This window comes from Dendrobates tinctorius, unplaced genomic scaffold, assembly GCF_039654945.1.
Source record: "Dendrobates tinctorius isolate UK_male_01 unplaced genomic scaffold, ASM3965494v1 ptg000012l, whole genome shotgun sequence".
NCBI classification, from domain to species: Eukaryota; Metazoa; Chordata; class Amphibia; order Anura; family Dendrobatidae; genus Dendrobates; species Dendrobates tinctorius.
The window spans coordinates 4,663,296-4,679,982 of NW_027361680.1; the positions used below are offsets into that span (position 1 = coordinate 4,663,296).

General features: G+C 46.9%; 1 protein-coding gene across 13 annotated transcripts in view; it reads left to right on the forward strand.

Annotated features, from left to right (window-relative positions):
- Positions 1–16,687, forward strand: part of ATF6 (activating transcription factor 6) — a 221,644-nt gene that overhangs the window by 58,789 nt on the left and 146,168 nt on the right. The window lies entirely within an intron of this gene.

The window sequence follows — 16,687 nt, forward strand, 5'->3', positions numbered from 1 at the left end:
GCCAGTATTGCGCTTTTATGGACAGAGAGCTCAGATGTTGCTCCTGGGATCTGTTGTAGCCAATCTTCCAACTTGGGGGTCACTGCTCCAAGTGCTCCTATCACCAATGGAATCACTGTTGCCTTCACCTTCCACATGTTCTCCAGTTCTCCTTTGAGGCCCTGGTATTTCTCCAGCTTTTCATATTCATTCTTTCTGATGTTATTGTCACTTGGCACTGCCACATCTGTTATCATCGCCAACACCTGCTTATTATCCATCTGGATCTTGAAATCCCACAGGATTTCAGCCCTTTCATTCTCCAGCACTTATTCTGGGGTCTCCCACCTTGACTTAGGGGGGCTTAGCCCATACGATGTGCAGGAGCTTTCATGTCTTCACATCTGCAGCTTCAATTTCTTCTTTCTGCCAGGGCACTATGCCAGCAGGGTATCTGCTAACTGGCAGGGCATATGTATTGATGGCGCATATTTTATTCATCCCATTGAGCTGGCTTTTCAGGACCTGTCTCACCCTTTGATGGCATTTGGATATTGCTGCTTTCCTTGCCTCCTCATCATGGTTACCATAGCCCTGTGGGATGCCGAGGTACTTGTAGCATGTCTGTGCATCTGCTGTGTTGACCTGCTGGTAATTCCACTTCATCAGTCTTGACTACCATACCTCTCTATATTACCAACTGGTCGCACTTCTCCAGTTTGAAGGACATCCTGATGTCATCACTGTAGATTCTTGTCAGGTGGATCAATTAATTGATGTCCCGTTCATTTTTTGCATACAGCTTGATGTCATCCATGTAGAGGAGGTGGCTGATGGTGCTTCCACTCTTGAACTTGTGTCCATAGCCAGACTCTGTAATTATCTGACAGATGAGGCTTAAGCCTATGTAGAACAGCAATGGGGACAGTGCATCACCATGGTGTATGCCACGTTTGATCAAAGTATATAGCATCAAAAAGTAAGAGTATATCAATACACGTGTGTGTGTGTGTGTGTGTGTGTGTGTGTGTGTGTGTGTGTGTGTGTGTGTGTGTAAAAAAAAAAAAAAAAAAAAAATATTTCCTCTGATGTGATTGCACTTCAGAGGAGAGAGAAATAGGGTCCCCCGATCACCCCCGGTACTACTTTTGTCCTTGCAGGCCCCCCTGAAGTCCCCCAGGCCGTTGGCATCTTCTTCTGAGAGAAAATGGTGGGTGCATGCGCAGTGTGCCCGCCGGGATCAGCCGTCCGGCACCCGGAAACAATAGATCTTTTCCTATTGGCTCATTTTGATCAATGTGATAGACCCTATCACAGTGATCAAAATAAATAAAAATAGTAAATCAACCCTCCTTTATCACCTCCTTAGTGGTAAAATAATAAAATAAACGTTTTTATTTCCATTTTCCTGCTAGGGTTGGGGCTGAAGTTAGGGCTGGGATTAGGGTTAAGGGGTGTGTTGGGGATAGGGTTGGAGTTAGAAATGGGGGGTTTCCACTGTTTAGGCACATCAGGTGCTCTCCAAACGCGACATGGTGTCTGATCTCAATTGTAGCCAATTCTACATTGAAAAAGTCAAACTGCGTTCCTTCCCTTCTGAGCTCTGCCGTGTGCCCAAACAGTGCTTTACCCCCATATATGGGGTATCGGTGTATTCAGGAGAAATTGCACAACAACGTTTGTGGTTCGTTTTCCCTTTTTTACATTTGTGAAAATAAAAAAAACTGGTTCTGAAGTAAAATGTTTGTGAAAAAAAACTTACCGTAAATGTTCATATTTTTCCTTCAACATTGCTTCAGTTCCTGTGAAAATGCATAGCGGGTCAATTAACTTCTTGAATGTGGTTTTGAGCACATTCAAGGGGTGCAGTTTTTAGAATGGTGTCACTTTTGGGTATTTTCTGTAATGTACACCCCTCAAAGTGACTATAAATGTGAAGCGGTCCCTAATAAAAAAAAAAAAAAAAAAAAAAAAAAAAATTTTGGGAATTTTGTTGTAAAAATCAGAAATCGCTGGTCAACTTTTAAAGGGAACCTGTCACCTATTTTTTTCTCATATGAAGTGCGGCCACCGCCATCATGGGCTTATCTACAGCATTCTGTAATGCTGTACATAAGCCTCCGATGTAACCTGAAAGATAAGAAAAACAAGTTATATTATACTCACCCAGGGTCGGTCCGGGTCCGATGGGTGTCGCGGTCCGGGTCTGGCGCCTCCCATCTTCTAGCAATGACGTCCTCTTCTTTTCTTCCCGTCGCGACTCTGGCGCAGATGTACTGCTCTGCCCTGTTAAAGGCAGAGCAGAGTACTGCAGTGCGCAGGCGCCGGGAAAGGTCAGATAAGCCCCTGATGGGGTGGCTGCAGCTTATATACGACAAAATAGGTGACAGATTCCCTTTTAACCCTTATAACTTCCTAATAAAAAAAAAATAATTTCCAAAATTTGTGCTGATGTAAAGTAGACATGTGGGAAATGTTATTTATTAACTATTTTGTGACATATCTCTCTGCTTTAACCCCTTAACCCCCAAGGGTGGTTTGCACGTTAATGACCGGGCCAATTTTTACAATTCTGACCACTGTCTCTATATTAGGTAATAACTCTGGAACGCTTCCATGGATCCCGGTGATTCTGACATTGTTTTCTCGTGACATATTGTACTTCATATTAGTGGTAAAATTTCATTGATATAACTTGAGTTTATTTGTGAAAAAAATGGAAATTTGGCGAAAATCTTGAAAATTTTGCAATTTTCTAACTTTGAATTTTTATGCCTTTAAATCACAGAGATATGGCACTCAAAAAAACTTTAGTAACATTTCCCACATGTTTACTTTACATCAGCACAATTTGGGAACCATCGTTTTTTTTTTTTTTTCTTTTGTTTGGCAGTTATAAGGGTTAAAAGTTGACCAGCGATTTCTCATTTTTACAACACCATTTTATTTTTAGGGACCACATCACATTTGAAGTCACTTTGAGGGGTCTGTATGATAGAAAATACCCAAAAGTGACACCATTCTAAAAACTGCACCCCTCAAGGTGCTCAAAACCACATTCAAGAAGTTTATTAACCCTTCAGGTGCTTCACAGGAATTTTTGGAATGTTTTAAAAAAAAAAAATGAACATTTAACTTTTTTCACAAAAAAAATTACCGTATTTTTCGCTTTATAAGACGCTCCGGATTATAAGACGCACCACAATTTTTGAGGAGAAAAATAAGAAAAAAATATTTTTTAATAAAATGGTGGTGCCTCTTATAATCCTTGCATCTTGTTGCTTACCGGGGTTGGTGGCTGCGGTGTAGAGGGGTCCCAGGCTCGCTGCTGGAGGAGGCAGGCGTGGAGTGATGCTGCAGGCCGCATTCAGGGATGAGGGGGGGCTCCGATGTGTGCTGTTGCTGCTGCAGAGTCTTGTGCTGGTGTCAGGTTTCTCCACTTGTCCGGCGGTTGGAGGCCGGTGCTCCGGTGCGGCGTTGTGTGCCCATCGATGCCCGGGGCTCTGCCGACATTGTTCGACAGACCAGAGCCCCAGCATTTCCTCGGTTCCCTGTATATGTGCGCTGAAGTGCCGGTAAAAAAAAAAAATGGCCGCCGGCGCGTGCGCAGATGGGATCTCGGGACCAGTTCTCGAGAGATGAGATCTGAAATCTCATCTCTCGAGAGCTGGGTCCCGAGATCCCATCTGCGCACGCGCGGCGGCCATTTTTTTGCAGGCACCACCGCGCGCACACAGGGAACCCAGGGAAAATGGCCGCCGGCGCGTGCGCAGATGGGATCTCAGGACCCACCTCTCGAGAGATGAGATTTCAAATCTCATCTCTCGAGAACTGGGTCCCGAGGTCCCATCTGCGCACGCGCCGGCGGCCATCTTTTTACCGGCACACAGGGAACTGAGGAAATGCCGGGGCTCTGGCCTGTCGCACAATGTTGGCAGAGCCCCGGGCATCGACGGGCACACAACGCGGCACCGGACACACCCGCAGCAGCGGCCAGCTACCGCCGGACGCCCCCGATCACAGCCTAGGTAAGGCATGTCCGCTTTGTAAGACGCACCCCTGTTTTCCCCCCCAAATTTTGGGGAAAAAAAGTGCGTCTTACAAAGCGGAAAATTCGGTACTTCAGGTCCAATTTTTTTTTTATTTTACCAAGGGTAACAGGAGAAATTGGACTGGAAAAGTTATTGTGCAATTTGTCCTGAGTATGCTGATACCTGATATGTGGGGGGGGTACCACTGTTTCGGCGCATGAGCTCAGAAGGGAATTAGCGCCGTTTGACTTATTCACTACAAAATTGGCTGGAATTCAGATCAGATGCCATGTCACATTTGGAGAGCCCCTGATGTGCCAAAACAGTGGAAACCACCCACAAATGACACCATTTTGGAAACTAGACCCCCCCCCCCCCAGGAGCTTATCTAGATGTGTGGTGAGAACTTTGAACCAGGGCTGTGGAGTCGGTAAGCCAAACCTGCGACTCCGACTCTGACTCCTCAATTTCCCTTACACCGACTCCACGACTCCGACTCCCACATATATTGCTTATATTTAAGTGAAAAATTTATTGTAGTATAATGTGAACATCAGACATTTAATCATTTTTATGATACAATAATAAAGATATTTAGATAGAACATAATATATATTCATTGGAATACAACTTTAGAACACAAAAAACTGTAATAAATTCTAAATATTTAATGCACTATGTAATATCGAATATATATATATATATATATATATATATATATCTCACTATGTAATAAACTATGTAAGTGGCAAAAAGCAGTTTTCAACAAAAACATACTAAATGACATTTGTGCAGTCTATGAATTTGTTCTAAGAAATAAAATTGCCTCCATCAGATCCTCCTTCATAGATGACCTCAAATCTGACCTAGTAATTTTAAGGCCAGAGAACAACTTCTCTACACTAACTAGGGGTTGGAGGCAAAGTCGTAACCACATGGGCAACATCTCTAACAATTTCCGGGTATAAAGGAATTGCCTCATGCACAGTCAGTTTTGATGAACGGTTGAATTTTTCTATTTCTTTGAGAGCAAGTGAAACATTTTGCTGAAATATGGTCAATCTGGTTGCTATAGGAGATGGCGTAAAATTTTTTCCTTGCGGCAATGCTTTGCCTGCTCAAGGTCATCCAAATACTTGTCAAAGTCAAACTCCTCATCTGATGAGGATGAAGATATGGCAGCAGTAGCACTGTCAGGACCCAAGTCCTCTTGCACCTGGCAGTCCTCCTGTAGGCCACTCATCCTAACTGCTACCTCAGTCAGAGCTTCTTTTCCTTTAGTAAGCCGTTGATCACTTGGGTCCACATAAACAGCTGCCAGAAAAATTTTCTTCTAGCTGTTGTTCATTACTCTCATTCATCAGTTTAATTGTACTTACGTTTGAAGCATTGTTCGTTGCAATAGCAAGAACCTGTTCTTGTGTGAATGTAGCCTTAGATCAGGAATAGAACAGCCATTTATAGGACATTTCATAACTTTCCCAAATTCCTATGAAAAAAAATTCAGCACATTCTGTATTGAACTACTGTACCCAATTTATTATATATTTTAGGAGTCGGTCCATTTTATACCAACTCCGACTCCACCAAAATGAGCTCCGACTTCACGACTCCGACTCCACAGCCCTGCTTTGAACCCCCAAGGGCTTCACAGAAGTTTATAACGTACAGCCGTAAAATTAAGAAATCATATTTTTCCACAAAAATGATCTTTTCACCCCCAATTTTTATATTCCCAAGGGTAACAGGACCCCAAAAGTTATTGTGCAATTTGTCCTGAGTGCGCTGATACCCCACATGTGGGGGTAAACCACTATTTGGGTGCATGTCAGAGCTTGGAAGGGAAGTAGCTCCGTTCGACTTTTTCAACGCAGAATTGTCTGGAATTGAGATCAGACGCCATGTTGCGTTTGGCGAGCACCTGATGTGCCTAAACAGTGGAAACCCCCCAATTCTAACTCCAACCCTAACCCCAACACACCCCTAAGCCCTAATCTCCGCCCTAGCCCTAACCCTAATTGGAAAACGGAAATAAATACTCTTTTTTTTTTTTTTTTTTTATTCTGTTTTCCCTAACTAAAGGGGGGTTTGATTTACAATTTGTTGCGGGTTTTTATGTTTGGCAGCTGTCGCACGCTAAAAGACGCTTTTTATTGTAAAAATAGTTTATGCATCACCACATTTTGAGAGCTATAATTTTTCCATATTTTTGACCCACCGAGTCATGTGAGGTCTTATTTTTTGCAGGATGAGTTGACATTTTCTCCTTCGCCTCATTGGGGGACACAGATACTGTGGGTGTATGCTTCTGCCGCCAGGAGGCTGACACTAAGTGAAAAAAAGAGGTTAGCCCCTCCTCCGCCGTTTACACCCTCGCCCCTATTGCGGGCGGAAATCAGTTTTTTTGCTTCGTATCCATGGAGGCACACGTCTGTTTTTTTTCTCCAGACTCTTTTCGTCTTTTTCCTTGAAGATGTGACAGGGGCAACGGATCCTATTGAAAGGGTCCGATTTCCCCAAACCAACAACGGGCGAGCACGTGCAAGTGTCCCTCCACGTATCCTCTCCCGCGTCATGGGACATAATGCCGGACTTAGCCCTGACCACCCCTAGGTATTGAAACCATGGGCTGTACAGAGGCACAAGACTAGTCCGTGCGGCCCCCCACTGCTCCACCAATGCTTTAGACTGCGGTGCTGCAAGTTGGCGGACGGTCCCTCTCCTCACTCCCTGAAGGGGTTAGATGGAGCTAGGGAGCCTGCACCGTCCTGTTTTTATTGAGGCCCCCTCACATACCTTTGCTCAGGCTGAAGAGGATCATCGGTGAGGAGAGGGTCTGGGAGGGCTCCTGCGAAGATCTCAGGGCTGGAGCCCCCAGCCGGCAGAAGCCACCGGCCATGCAAGGCTGAGGGTGGCTGGATCCGTCAGGCGGCGCCGCGTAGTTAGTGGCGCCATGTTTTTTGTGTACCACGCCCCCCCCGGTCGGGTAGGGGAAAAATTGAGGCCGGAGCTAGGCCAAGGCTGAAAGTCCCACCCCTGGAGCCGCGCGTCATTTCCGGCGGCCCGCCCCGCACTGGGTGGCGGCGAAGAAATTTAGGCCCCGGCTTCGGAGCGCGACTAGGCCGCAGAACGGAAGCACCGCCCCTAGAACGATTTTACATGCTGGCTCACTCCCACAGCTGGTGGCGTGCGATTTGAAGGAAGCAGCCAGGACGGGGGGGCGCAGGACTAGGGTGCCCGAGAGGCCACGCTACAGGGAAAACGAGGTGCTACCTCCTCCCCACATCCACAGCAACGGACAGATACAGTATGTCCGAAAAGGCAAAGACGCACACGTTCTTTTACGCTGCATGCATCTCTTGTTGGGCTGCGTTTCCGCGGGCACAGAGCAAGCGATTATGCGAAGCCTGCGAATCCGAACGCGCCCAGGAGCCCTCCCCTGCGACTGCGACCAATGTGTCAAATCACCCGTAGTGGGCCCGATCACTGTCAGTCCATGGCGTTGCTTACGAGAGCAATAGAGTCCCTTCAAGCCCCAGATAGGGGCAGGGACGATGGCTCGCCGGCCTTAGAAGGAACCTCCACCTCACAAAAGCCTCCGGCCTGCAGGGGCCGCTCTCACTCCAGGCAGACCCGGAGCAAACGAATCCACACGGTGTCGCCCAGTCCATCCGGTGCCTTGGCATCTGTAAGCTCTGCTTCTCGCTCCCCGTCACCAGTGGTTGATAGCGAGCAGACCTCAGATTGCGACCCAGACGAGCCCCTTGACCTGGACACTCCAGAGTCACGTGAAACAGTGGACAGCCTCATAGAAGCCGTCAATCAGACCCTGGGGATGGAGGATGATCCCGCAGTGGCTACGGGGCATAAAGTGGCATTTAAGCGAGTGAAGCGCCCGTGCAGAATTTTTTCCTCTTACCCGGAGTTTGAGGAAATAGTGCAGCGGCACAGAGAACGTCCAGACAGGCGTTTCTTGGGTCAAAAGGCACTCGAAACAAGGTATCCGTTTGCTCCGGACCTCCGTAAAAGGTGGATGGAATCCCCGATGGTGGATCCTCCGGTTTCGCGCCTAGCCACTAAGACCCTGCTATCTGTCCCTAGTGTTTCCTTGATTAAGGATCCAACGGACCGCCTTATACAGAGCTTAGCTCGCTCAGTATATGAGGCGTCAGGGTCAGCACTCGCTCCCTCGTTCGCAGCAACTTGGGTAGCCAAGGCTATGATATCATGGTCAGAAACATTAAACAAGGTCACGCAGGAGCAGGATCTACCTGCAGAGATTTCGGAGGTCGCAGGTCAGATGGCAATGGCCGGAGACTAGGTAGTCAATGCATTTTTCGATGCGGCCAATTGCTCGGCACTTGTTGACGCTAATGCAATTTCGATCAGAAGAGCCCTTTGGATAAGGACATGGCGAGCCGATTCTTCTTCTAAGAAGTCCTTGACTTCCCTGCCTTATCAGTGCGGCTGCCTATTTAGGGAGAAGTTGGATCAACTTATCTCCGACTCCACAAGAGGGTGGAGTGGGTTTCTCCCTCAACAAAGGGTCAAACCGCTTTTTCGTCACCCGTGTCAGGCACGTTTTCGGGCCTTTCGCAACACCGGGTGGACTACAGTGGCCAAGTCCGCCGCCTCAGGCCGCCCCAACCAGGATAGGGAGCGGCAGGTCTCATATAGAGCCAACCCATTGGGGAAATTGTGTACTCAGCAGCCCAGATCGAGGGGATCCAGATCCCAAAGATCGTCGGCCAAATGACTCGAGGCCTTTACCAGACGACACCGGCAAGGTGGGCGGTCGCCTACTCTGGTTTTTCCACGTCTGGGCCAATGTCGCTCATGACGCATGGGTAAAGGAATTGGTGACCTCAGGTTACAAAATAGAATTTGTCAGATACCTGCCAAGACGGTTTTTCCTTTCCCAGCTTCCCAGGGTGGATGCCCAGGCAAGGGCTCTATTGGGAGCCATCAAATCGCTCCAGCACAATGGAGTCATTGTTCCAGTGCCGGAACACGAAAAAAAATCAGGGATTCTATTCCAACCTGTTTGCGGTTCCCAAAAAGGACGGGTCTGTCAGGCCTGTTTGGGACCTGAAGCTTCTGAACAAGTTCATCAGGATCAGACATTTCCGGATGGAGTCTCTCCGCTCAGTCATATCGGCCATGGAGCAGGGAGAATACTTGGCCTCAATATCCAGGACGCATATCTGCATATTCCCATTTTTTCTCATCAGAGGTTTCTACGCTTCGCCATCAGCGATCTACGTTTTCAGTTCGTAGCACTACCCTTCGGGCTAGCCACGGCCCCAGAGTGTTCACAAAGGTTATGGCAGTTGTCATGGCCATACTGCATTCTCGAGGCATAGTCGTCTTGCCTTATCTGGACGACCTCTTGGTCAAAGGCCCTTCAACACGGGCATGCGAGGAAAATGTCAACATCACGCTAGATACTCTTGCCCGCTTATGGTAGTTGGTCAATGCGAAAAAGTCATCCCTTGTGCCAGCTCAAAGGATCTCCTTCCTAGGAATGATTCTCGACACTCGCCGAGGGTTGGTAATTCTCCCTCAGGAAAAGGTGCGAGCGCTCCGGCAAGGAGTCCGGACACTTCGGCAAACAGTCCCTCATACCATCCGATCTGGGATGAGGAGTCTAGGGAAAATGGTGGCAGTGATGGAAGTGGTACCATTCGCCCAGTTCCATCTTCGCCCCCTGCAGCACGCCCTTTTGTCAGCTTGGGACAAGAATCCCTTCACGCTCGATCGGCAGTGCCGACTGTCTTTTCAAGTCAGGCAGTCGCTCGGATGGCTGTTAACCAGTTCCTCTCTGACCCAGGGGAAACCTTTCCCCCCAGACCATTGGTTGGGGATGGCAACCGACGACAGTCTCGGCTGGGGAGCGGTGTTTCGCCACCACATGACCCAGGGACGGTGGTCGCCACAGGAGGCACGCCTCCCGATCAACTTATTGGAGATACGAGCAATTCGGCTGGCTTTGCAAAAGTTTAATCACTTTCTAGCAGGCTGCCCCGTCCGGATTCAGTCGGACAACGCCGTGGCGGCTTACATCACCAAGGGTGCACCCGCAGCAGAACAACCATGCGCGAGGTGGGGCACGTCTACAGTGGGCCGAAGCAAACCACTCGGTATTTTCGGCTGTCCACATCCGGGGCGTGGAAAATTGGGCGGCAGATTTTCTCAGCCAGCAGGGTCTTGAGTCCGTCTTCCGGCAAATTTATCAGCTGTGGGGAACTCCGGATGTGGACCTGATGGCGTCCAGAGTGAACGCCAAGGTGCCCACATATGTCGCTCGGGCCAGGGACCCGCAGGCATTCGCTGTGGATGCGTTGGTTCTGCCATGGAACCAGTTTCGCCTCCCATATCTATTTCCCCCGCTGCCACTACTTCCGAGGGTCATCAAGAAGATCAAGATGGAAGGGGTCCTGGCGATTCTGCTGGCCCCATTGAGCGTGGTACACAGATCTAATGCAGCTGCTCGCCAACGTTCCTTGGCGCCTGCCAGAGCGCCCAGATCTATTTTCTCAAGGGCCGATTTGCCACCCAAACTCAGGGGCCCTGTGTCTGACGGCATGGCCGTTGAATCTTGGATTCTAACCCAGGCAGGGTTCGGGAGCAAGGTGGTCGCTACAATGATTAGCACCCGGAAGCCTGCTTCAGCACAAATTTACCACCACACCTGGAAGGAGCTCTTTGCTTGGTGTCCAGGCCACGGTGTTTCTTCGCTGAGATTCTCGATCCCCAACATCTTGACTTTTTTCTCCAGTCGGGCCTAGACTCTGGCTTAGCCCCAAGTCCCCTCAGGAGACAAATATCGGCCTTATCCGTCCTGTTCCAGCGCAGAATTGCTACCAATCTGCAGGTGAAGACTTTCATCCAGGGAGTCTCTCACTTGGTACCTCCCTATAAGGCGCCTATGGACGCTTGGGGCCTTAACCTGGCCCTAAGTGTTCTGCAGGAAGCTCCATTTGAACCACTTCAGGATATCTCCTTGAGGTACCTTTCCTGGAAAGTGGTGTTCCTAGTAGCCATCACTTCTCTCAGGTGGGTTTCAGATCTGGCAGCCCTTACTTGCCAAGCCCCGTTCCTCACTTTCCATAAGGATAAGGTGGTGCTCAGACCAGCCCCTCCTTTTCTGCCGAAAGTCGTGTCCTCTTTTCACATTAATGAAGATGTTGTCTTGCCTTTATTTTGTCCAGCACCGGTGCACCGTGTGGAAAAGGCTCTTCACACGTTAGACCTGGTAAGAGCCCTCCGGAGGTACGTGTCAAGGACGGCACCCTTTCGTCAGAAGAACACGCTCTTCGTACTCCTTGAATGGCGCAGGAAAGGGACTCGCTGCCTCAAAATCGACCATAGCCAGATGGATTCGTTTGACTATTCAGGAATCCTACCACATTAGAGGCACGCCGATTCCAGCAGGGATCAGAGCGCACTCTACTCGGGCAGTGGGCGCCTCTTGGGCACTTCGGCACCAGGCTTCGACGGAACAGGTTTGCAAGGCAGCACCCTGGTCCAGCCTGCACACATTTGCCAAACATTATAATGTTCATGCTCAGGCCTCGGCGGATGCGAGCCTGGGTAGATGGATTCTCCAAGCAGCGGTGGCGCACCTTTAAACAAGAGGTGCATGTAGCTTGGATCGGTGAGTCAATCTCCCACCCAGGGACTGCTTTAGGACGCCCCACAGTATCTGTGTCCCCCAATGAGGCGAAGGAGAAACATGGAATTTTGTGATAACTCACCGTAAAATCCTTTTCTCCGAGAAGCTCATTGGGGGACACCGCACCCACCCTATTAGCCAGTTGGCTCTTGTTTTGTTTAAATTTATATGCATTTACTAATTTGATATAAGAGTGGTGTTTTGGACATGTTGTACCTGTATTAAGGCTGATTTTGTTGTTCTCCTACTGCTTTGGCACCAAACTGATTTCCGCCCGCAATAGGGGTGAGGGTGTATACGGCAGAGGAGGAGCTAACCTCTTTTTTTCACTTAGTGTCAGCCTCCTGGCGGCAGAAGCATACACCCACAGTATCTGTGTCCCCCAATGAGCGTCTCAGAGAAAAGGATTTTACGGTGAGTTATCACAAAAATCCATGTTTTATTGGTACCATTTTCGGGCACGTGACAGTTAGTGATCACTTTTTATTCCGATTTTTGGGACGCAGTATGAACAAAAATCAACATTTCATGAATTTCTTTTGTGGGGTGCTGTTATGAATGAGCCACCGGAGGAGGAAAAAACAAAAATGCAAGCTAAGTCCAGAAAACCGGAGAGGTTGGTAGCTAGCGGATTGCAGACCCCTGATCCTATTCACAACAACTAACAGTAGCTGTGGAGCGTTCCTACGGTGGTCCTAGACGCCTCTTCACAGCCGGAGAACTAAATGAGCCTAAAGAAAGGGGAAATCTAAACTGCCCCAGAAGAGACCCCAAAGCAATAGACAGCCCCCACATGTATTGTCGGTGAAAACATGAAAACACAAACACAGACAGAAAGACAGGCAGAGCAAACAATGGGGCCCAACTAACTAGATAGGAAAGGACAGAAAAGATGCTGGCTGCAATCCGCAAAAACCCTACCAAAAATGTCCCAACACGTCTGATAGGAAAAACGGCCCTGAAGTCACTAGACTTCAAAATCCCTATATCAGCACTCTGATATATTCTGAAGACAGAGCAAAAGAGATTTAACCGATCAGGGACAAAAATCGAAATTCAGCAGAGCCCCAGCCGGGGCTGGCAGAACACAAAACTAAGCAAATCAGACAAAATCTCATGGAACAATAACAGAGCAAAACTTAGCTTTAGAAGACAGGAACTGAACTGGAGGCCAGAGCTCAAAGCAGAGAAATCACCAGCAACCCTACAGGGCGTCGGCTGCCTTATATCCACTCCGAGATTCCGGATGTCCAATCGCAATCCACCTGTTCAGGTGACAGGTTTCTCCCATCCAAATCAGTTTCACCACCTCCTTTCACCAGCAGAGGGAGTTCATCGGACATCAAAGGTGAACGAGAAAACGAGCTCACAACAGGGTGCGTTTACACTATTCCACGTGTGGTAAAATTGATAAAGCGGTTTTATTCTTCGGGTCAGCACGATTACAGCGATACCTCATTTGTCATTTTTTTATGTTTTGGCGTTTTTATGCAATGAAAACAATTTTATATAAATTATTTTTGCATCGCTTTATTCTGCGAGCTATAACTTTTTAATTTTTTCGCTGATGACGCTGTGTGGCGGCTCGTTTTTTACGGGACAAGATGACGTTTTCAGCGGTACCATGGTTATTTTATATTCGTCTTTGATCGCGCGTTATTGCACTATTTGTTCAGCGGTATGATGATAAAGCATTATTTTTTGCTTTGTTTTTTATTTTTATTTTTTAAGAAGTTCACTAAAGAAGTTAACTAGTGGGACAGTTTTATAGGGCAGGTCGTTACGGATGCGGCAATACTAAATATGTGTACTTTTATTGTGTTGTGTTTTTTTTTTTGTTTTGTTTTTTTATTTCCAAAAATGAATTTATTGGGGATTTTTTTTTTTTTTTTAATTTATGTAGTGTTTTTTTTAATAAATTTTTACATTTTTTTTTAATTTTTTTTACTTTATTACTTTGTCCCGGGGGGGACATCACTGTCGTGTCAGATCGCTGATCTGACACTTCACACAGCGCTGTGTCAGATCGGCACTGCAGCAGGCTTCCTCATGCCTGCTCTCTGCAGGGAAGGAGACCGTCGGAGCAGCGCAGCATATCGCGCTGCTCCAGTGGTCTCAGGGAAGCACGGAGGGAGCCCCCTCCCTGCCGATGCTTCCCTAATCCCCGGGACACTGCGATTATGTTTGATCGCAGTGTGCCAGGGGTTAACGTGCCGGGGGCGGTACGTGACCGCCCCTGACACACTGATAATCAGACACCTGGCTGCGATCAGCGGCGCTCCCCACGTGACATGTCATGACATGTCAGAAAGGGGTTAAGTGGATAAAAATTAAAGTTTGAAATATGTGAAATTTTAAAATTTTTTTCCATATTTCCATTTTTTTTCATAAATAAACGCAAGTTATATCGAAGAAATTTTACCACTAACATTAAGTACCATATGTCAGGAAAAAACAGTCTCCGAATCAGTGGGATCCGTTAAAGCGTTCCAGATTTATAACCACGTAAAGTTGTCAGAACTGTAAAATTTAGCCTGTCATTAAGCTGCAAATTGGCTCCGTCACTCAGGGGTTAATATAATACATAGATAATACATTGAATTATAATCAGAATTACATATAATAGTGCAAAAACTACCACTAAAGTAGTTGAGTCACTAGGTTACTGACAAAAATAAACATGATTGTATATACGAGTGAATTTCTATATGGTTCTGAAGAGTAAATCCACTGGTAAGTACTAAGGAATAAAATTATAAATATAATATAAAGTGCTAATGAGTGTGCATAATTATACCATCACTAGCACTTTATATTATATTTTATAATTTTACTCATTAGTACTTACCAGTGGATTTACTCTTCAGAACCATATAGAAATTCACTCACATATACCGGAATATACAGTGGGTACAGAAAGTATTCAGACCCCTTTACATTTTTCACTCTGTTTCATTGCAGCCATTTGGTAAATTCAAAAAAGTTAATTATTTTCTCATTAATGTACACCCTGCACCCCATCTTAACTGAAAAAAACTGAAATGTAGACATTTTTGCAAATTTATTAAAAAAGAAAAACTGAAATATCACATGGTCGTAAGTATTTGGACCCTTTGCTCAGTATTGAGTACAATCACCCTTTTGAGCTAGTACAGCCATGAGTCGTCTTGGGAATGATGCAACAAGTTTTTCCCACCTGGATTTGGGAATCCTCTGCCATTCTTCCTTGCAGATCCTCTCCAGTTCCGTCAGGCTGGATGGTGAACGTTGGTGGAACCATTTTCAGGTCTCTCCAGAGATGCTCAATTGGGTTTAGGTCAGGGCTCTGGCTGGGCCAGTCAAGAATGGTCACAGAGTTGTTCTGAGCCACTCCTTTGTTATTTTAGCTGTGTGGTTAGGGTCTTTGTCTTGTTGGAAGGTGAACCTTCGGCCAAGTCTGAGGTCCAGAGCACTCTGGAAGAGGTTTTCATCCAGGATGTCTCTGTACTTGGCGATATTCACGTTTCCTTCAATTGCAACCCGTCGTCCTGTCCCTGAAGCTGAAAAACACCCCCAGAACATTATGCTGCCACCACCATGTTTCACTGTTGGGATTGTATTGGGCATGTGATGATCAGTGCCTGGTTTTCTTTTGTGTTTTTTTTAAATTTTTATAGGGTGTTAACTAGTGGGACAGTTTTATAGGTTGGGTTGTTACGGATGCGGCGATACCAAATATGTGTACTTTTATTGTTTAGATTTTGTTTTTCATTCAAATATTTATTTATTGATTTGATTTATATATATATTTTTTTTTTATAATTTTTACATTTTAATTTTTTTTTTTAACCCCTTTGTGACATCAGACGTACTATCCCGTTCACGGTACCCGGGCCCGGGGACGGTATAGTAAGTCTACGCGATCAGCAGCGCCCCCGGGGGGGGAGCGCCGCTGTTCGCGGCCGGGTGTCAGCTGATTATCACAGGACTGCCCCCATCAGTCACGGACCGCCCCGGCACATTAACCCCTGGCACACTGCGATCAAACATGATCGCAGTGTACCGGGGGATTAGGCAAGCATCGGGCAGGGAGGGGGCTCCCTGCGTGCTTCCCTGAGACCGCCAAAGCAGCACGATGTGCTGCGCTACTCTTAGAGTCACTTTCCCTGCAGCCCTTGGATCCAATAATAAAGTAAAAAAAAAAAAAGTGTAAAAATAATTTATAAAAAATCCCTAAATAAATTAAGAAAAAAAAAAAAAAAAAATATATATATATATATACACTCACTGGCCACTTTATTAGGTACACCATGCTAGTAAGGGGTTGGACCCCCTTTTGCCTTCAGAACTGCCTCAATTCTTCGTGGCAGAGATTCAACAAGGTGCTGGAAGCATTCCTCAGAGATTTTGGACCATATTGACATGATGGCATCACACAGTTGGCGCAGATTTGTCGGCTGCACATCCCTGATGCGAATCTCCCGTTCCACCACATCCCAATGATGCTCTATTGGATTGAGATCTGGTGACTGAGGAGGCCATTTGAGTACAGTAAACTCATTGTCATGTTCAAGAAACCAATCTGAGATGATTCGAGCTTTATGACATGGCGCATTATCCTGCTGAAAGTAGCCATCAGATGTTGGGTACATTGTGGTCATAAAGGGATGGACATGGTCAGCAACAATACTCAGGTAGGCTGTGGCGTTGCAACGATGCTCAATTGGTACCAATGGGCCCAAAGAGTGCCCAGAAAAAATTCCCCACACCATGACACCACCACCACCAGCCTGAACCGTTGATACAAGGCAGGATGGATCCATGCTTTCATGTTGTTTACGCCAAATTCTGACCCTACCATCTGAATGTCGCAGCAGAAATCGAGACTCATCAGACCAGGCAACGTTTTTCCAATCTTCTACTGTCCAATTTCGATGAGCTTGTGCAAATTGTAGCCTCAGTTTCCTGTTCTTAGCTGAGAGGAGTGGTACCCAGTGTGGTCTTCTGCTGCTGTAGCCCATCT